The sequence below is a fragment of the Pelecanus crispus genome, chromosome 3 (assembly GCF_030463565.1).
Source record: "Pelecanus crispus isolate bPelCri1 chromosome 3, bPelCri1.pri, whole genome shotgun sequence".
Taxonomy (NCBI): domain Eukaryota; kingdom Metazoa; phylum Chordata; class Aves; order Pelecaniformes; family Pelecanidae; genus Pelecanus; species Pelecanus crispus.
In genome coordinates this window covers 95,055,165-95,061,611 of record NC_134645.1, presented here as the reverse complement: position 1 = coordinate 95,061,611, position 6,447 = coordinate 95,055,165, and positions in this window count along the sequence as shown.

The following is a 6,447-nucleotide window of genomic DNA, read 5'->3' as shown; positions in this document are numbered from 1 at the left end:
AAAAAAAAAAAAAAAAAATGTAATGAGAAAAATAAAAGCGGTTGACTTGCCATCAGCTTGAAACTGAACGATCCCTCCCGGGCACCTGCGGGAGCAGCAGAACCGAAGCCAGAGGGTTGCCAAGGGCTTGGCCACCTGCCTTTTAGCCGAGAGCCAAGCAGTTAGGATGCACACAGGGATGTGGCAGCCGCAGGCCCGGTTTTCTTCGTCACCTGAGGGGATTTGAACTCCTACCTCTTGTTCTCCCATAACATTGTTTTGACAACAAACTACAGCATCTCTGGAGCAGGAAGGCTTAGATTCTCCTGCTGATACTGTTCGAACAGCTTTGTTGAATTTATATCAATTAATTTGTACTAATAATTCAGCAGGGCAGGAACCCAGCTGGGTTTGCTCCCAGTTGAGTATGTAAACCACCAAACTGGGGAGTCACACCCACTTGTTTGCATGCTGCTGCCGTACATTTAAGTAGTTTATACAAAGTGGTATAGTTCCACACGGAAAGACTGAGAAACACACACTTCAGCAGGAGAGGCCTGTGCTGCTGAAAGATTTAGTCCCACCTTTCATAGCATAATGCCTAGATCTTGATTAATGTAGGAAGAAAGTTGGAATGACTGTATAGCTTAACCTTTCCTTCTTTCTTTTTTCACCTCTTCTCCAGCATTTTTCCCATGTGTCCTTAACTATGTACGGATGATGGGAAGCAACCCCTACAGCTTCACTGTGGGCTGTCCATTCCGAAAGAGAAAGCAGAGCTAGGCCTCCATTAATACAGATGAATACTACTGAGGGGAGAACTGCACACAACTGCAGTGATGAGCATAACCATAATATTTCTTCCTATGCCACCCAAAAATTTGGATTAAGCCCACATCTAATTCCAAACCAAAATAACTTTGGGGGTGGACACCTTAAAAGTTCTGATTAGCTCTATGACTGCCTTCGTCCTCATCTGTTATATTCCTTTTTCATCTTATCCTTCTAATTTTAGACTCATAGGATAATTCAGGTTGAGAGGGACCTCAGGAGGTCACTAAATACAACCCTCTGCTCAGTTAGAGCAGGCAGCTGAGGGCCCCGTCAAGTTCAGAATATCTCCGCAAACAGAGATTCCATGATTCCTGGGCACCCTATGCCAACTCTTCATTTCTTTCCCTGCTTATGCACAAGTTCAATTGTAAAACTGTCCTCACCTTCTTTCCAGAGTCACTTACTGCAGTTTCTTTAAAAACTTTCAGCTAGAAGGTGACAACAGTTCTATGAGAGCAGTAGGAGCCTGGGAACAGGCAGAGAGAAAGTCCAGTAGACCTGAAGAGGTAAGTTTTCTTGGCTGAATGGGAAGGGGAGAAGCAATCTGGTTGACATTTCATTTATAATTAGCTAAAACTAATGAGCAGTGTGAAGGAAAAGCAGAATTTTAGCAGCAAGATAGTGAGAGAAAGAACTGGTGGAGCCGATTAAGTTATTTGCAGATGCCTTTTTTCCTCCATTGAACCAAATGCGGGCTCAATGGAAACATTGCGCCTCAGGATGAAACCACTCAGGAAAGTTGCTGCTCTGTAGAACGGTCCAGTTGGCCTCTTTCTTTGTTCTCTCAGTATTTTCTGGGTCAGTACAGAATTGTTTCTAGTTACTTTCTGTCACTGCAAGTCCTATCAGGTCTCTGGACAGTGGCAGCTTGTAGGGGAAATTCACTGAGACATAAGAATAGCAGCAAGTTGTTTTTCTACTACCCATATACTAAGCCCTCCCATGTCTCTGTTACACTCTCTCTGTGACAGAATTTATGTTGAGACTGGCTGGCCTGCTGCTCCAGCCTTCAGTTAAAAAGTATGGGAATTGTCTGGTAGTTTCTTCTTTCTGCAGCTGTTGTCTTTTTTGAGAGTACCTGACCTGCTAGTGTTAAAAGATGCCTCGCCTGAAAAGCCCTGCCACTAACAAGAAAAGCACTGATCTGTAGGGACAAATGCAAAAAATGCTGTCTTCCAATATGTGATGAAAACTTCTGTACCACAGACGTCAGCTGTGCCAGAAAAGCCATATTTTGACCATATTTTTGGTTGTCATAGAAATTAGTTTATAGCTTATTTTAACTTCACAACTGTTTCTATTTATAAGTAAATAGGGGATGCAACTGTAACACAGTACCACTTTTCTGTACTAATGTTTAGGAATTACACAGATCAAAGTAATGTAGCCCTACATCACCTTTCAGGTCCAAGGGGTGACACTTGTAATATGGAGCCACCCAGACAGATAGCCTTGGAACTGTCAAAAGAGACATTATTGTGATCAGTTCCTTATAAATGAATATGTGGCTGTAGGCCAGTAATTCAAAATGGTGGAGGTAAGGGGTTATGGATATACAAACTAAGCAATCAGCACATTTCTAGTTAGTTCCACTCTTTCAAACATAGGCTCTCTGAAGTCTGGTAATTATTTCTTTTGTTATCATTATTTAATATTAATATCTGGTGCTATTTAGAAATTTCTGTTACTTCAGAATTGTTACTTGTAAGCAAAAATAATCTATGACGGTTACATTTGAAAAGAAACCTGTTAAGCAGTTCAATTGAAGGAATTCCCATAAAGCATTTAAAATTAGTTTCAGAACAGCCTTATCATTTATCTCTGAATAAGAAAAAAAAGTTCAAGCACTCCACATTCGCCACACTACTATCATGATGGTTTCCAAGCCATCAGGCTTTTGGAACATGTCACAGTTCTCAGCAAAGCTCCTTCTACCATTGATTCAGGGACACCTCTACCACCCTGAACCACTACAACCACACTTTAAACCTCTCCTGTACTATAAGGAAGGCAACTTTTGTCAAAAAGTGCTCTGCACAAATACTGCAGGGAACAGCAGAAAACAGAGACATTTAGTAGCTACCTACTACAAAACAGAAAGCAACACCAACTTTTCTACTGTACTAATTGGTAAAAGTGCAATCAGTTCCACAGGCATATTAGAAAGGCAGTTTAATTTGGAAATGTAATAATTCTCATTTTTTGCCATACATTTGTCCTGATTATTTTCAGAAATAGAGCAGCTGGTATACACAGTTTCCATAGAAGTCAACAGGAACCACACCAATGAAGTTTGGAGCAGAATCTGGCTAACACCATATACCCCAGAGAACTTGGACTATTTGGACACTTCCATGCTATGATCAGCCTATGAGCTGTTAACATTTAAGATCACAGAATTATTGAAATGGGAAGGGACCTCCACAGGTCATCTAGTCCAATGCTCTGCTCAAAGCAGGGTCATGTACAGCAGGTTGCTTAGAGCTGTGTCCAGGTGGGTTTTGGGTATCTTTGAGGATGGAGATGCCCTGAACAACCTGTTCCAGTGTCTGACCATCCCCACAGTAAGTGTTTTCTTACATTCAGATGGAATTTCATGTAGTTCAGTTTGTGCCCATTGCCTCTTGTCCTGCCACTGAATATCACTGAAAAGACCCTGGGTCCAGCTTCTTTACTCCCTCCCATCAGGTATTTGTACACTTGGATAAAATCCCCCTGAGCCTTCTCTTCTTCAGACCGAACAGTCCCAGCTCTCTCAGCCTCACGTTATACATCAGATGCTTCAGTCCCTTCATCATCTTCATGGACCTTCACTGGACTCTCTGGTATGTCCATGTCTCTCTTGTACTGGGTAGCCTGGAACTGGACATGGCACTCCAGGTATGTCTCACCAGGGTTGAGTAGAGAAGAATCATCTCCCTCAACCTGTTGGCAACACTCTTCCTAATGCAGCCCTGGGCACCATTGGCCACAAAGACACAATGCTGCTCATGTCTGACTTGAACAACGCGACTCCAAGGACTTTTTCTGCCGGGCTGCTTTCCAGTCCATCAACCCCCAGTGTCTACTGGTACATGGAGTTATTCCTCGCCAGGGGCAGGACTTGGCATTTCGCTTTGTGGAATTTCTGTCTGCTCATTTCTTCAGCTGTCAAGGTCGTCCTTCAGGGGTGGCAGTGCACCCATCTGGTATATTAGCCACTGATCCTGGTCTTGTATTTTCTGCAAGCCTCCTGAAAGAACACTCTGCTACATCATTTAAGTGATAAATGAAGATGTTAAACATTAGTTGCTCCAGTATTGACCCCTGGGGTGCATCAGTAGTGACTAGCCTCCAGACAGACTTCGTGCCACTAATCACGTCCTTGTGATCACACATTGCCAGGCTTCAGCCTGGCAGTTCAGCCAGTTTTCAGTGCATCTTGTTGTCCACTTATCTAGCCTATACTTCGCAGGTTTGTCAATCAGGCTGTCATGGGAGAGATCAAAAGCCTTGCTAAAGTCAGGATAAACAACATCCACTGCTCTCCCCACCAGTTATCTCATCATAGAAGACTATCAGGTTGGACAGGAAAGATTTCCCCTTCATAAATTCATGCTGACAACTCCCAAATCACCTTCTTGTCCTCAATACATTTGGAAACATTCCCAGGATTATTTTCTCAATCACATTCCCAGGAATCAAGGCAAGGCTGACCAGCCTGTAATTCCTCCTTCTTAAGGCTAGGAGTGACATTTGCTCTCTTCAAATCCTCAGGAACCTCTTCTGATCATCATGGCCTTTCAAAGATAATCGAGAATGGCCTCACAATGACATTGGCCAGTGCCCTCAGCACTTGCCAGTGTCTCCCATCAGGTCCCATGGATTTCTGTACAGCAAGTTCATTTAAACATTCCCTAGCCTGATCCTCCTCCACTAAGGGGAAGTCTTCCTTGCCCTACACTTTCCCTCTGGTCTCAAGGACTTGCCATTTCTGAAGACAAGCCTTGCCACTAGACTGAGGCAAAGATGACAGTCAAGCATCTCGTCTTTCTCCTGTGTCCTCCACCACCAGGTCTCCTGCGCCATTCATCAGCAGGCCCACATTTTCCATAATCTTCCCTTTGCTGCTGATATACTTGAAGAAGCCTTTCTTGCTGCTCTTCACATCCCTTGCCAGATTCATCTCCAGGCTGCCTTCAGCTTTCCTAACCCCATCACTGAACTTTCAGAGAGTGGCTCTGCATTTCTCCCAAGTCATCTGTCCCTGCTTCCGACCACTTGCACACTTCCTTTTTGTGTTTGAGTTTTGTCAGGAGCTCCTTGGTCATCCATGCAGGCCTCCTGCCACCTTTGCTTGCCTTCCTGCACATCAGGATGGACCATTCTTCAGTCTGGAAGAGACAATGCTTAAAAAACAGCCAGCTCTCCTGGACCCCTCCTCTCTCCCCCAGACCATATCCCACAGGATTCTCCCAAGCACATCCCCACACAGGTCAGTCTGCTCCCCCAAAGGCCAGGGTTGTGATCCTGCTTTTTGCCTTGTTTCCTCCTCACAGGATCCTGAACTCCATCACCTCATGGTCACTGCAGTCAAGACTGCCCCTGACTTTCCTTCACAACCCCAGGCAGTTCTCCACTATTTGTAAGTGTTGTGGGTTAACCCCAGTAGGTGGCTAAGCACCACACAGCTGCTCGATCACTCCCCCCTCAACCCCAGTGGGACAGGGGAAGAGGAAAGGAAGAGTAAAAGCGAGAAAGCTTGTGGGTTGAGATGCAAATTGTTTAATAAGCAAAAGAGAAGTGGAAGAAGAGAGAAAGAAAACAAAACAAGCGATGCAAAGGCGATCACTTAGCTCTTCCCATAGGCAGGCTGATGCCTAGTCAGTTCCCAAGCAAAAGATGACTAACCTCCCTAAACCTACTCCTCTCCCTTTTTATTGCTGAGCATGACGTTATATGGCATGGAATAGCTCTTCGGTTAGTTTGGGTCATCTGCCTGGTTCTGTCTCTTCCCAATCTATTTGGGGACGGGGGGGAGCAGAGGGGAAAAGCAGAGCAAGAAACAGAGAAGCCTTTGACTTTCTACACTGTTCAGCAATAGCTAAAACACTAGTGTTTTATCAGCATTGTTTTGGTCACAAATCTAAAACACAGCAACATATGAGCTGCTATGAAGAAAGTTAACTCCATCCCAGCCAGGCCCAGTACAGGAACTATCAGATCCAGCTGAGCACATATTGTTGTCAGCTCCCCAATGGCCTGTTACAGGAAGTTGTTCTCAATGCATCGCAGAAATCTCCTGGATTGCTTGAACCTGGCCATGTCACCCTGCAGCAGATACCAGGGTGGTTCAAGTCTGCCAGGAGAACCTGGCCCTGCAAAGGTGAAGCTTCTTCCCATTATCCGAAGAAGGCCTCATCCATTTCTTCCTGATCAGGCAGCCTGTAATAGACACCCACCCCAATATCACCCACATTGGTCTGCCCTTTAACCCACCCGTGAGCTCTCAGCTGGTTCATCACCTGTCCCCAAGCAGAGCTCCATGCATTCCTGCTACTCTCTCTCATAAAGGGCAACTCCCACTCCTTGCCATTCTGGCCTGCCCATGTTGAAGGGCCCGTATCCTTCCACAGCAGCACCCCAGTCCTGTGA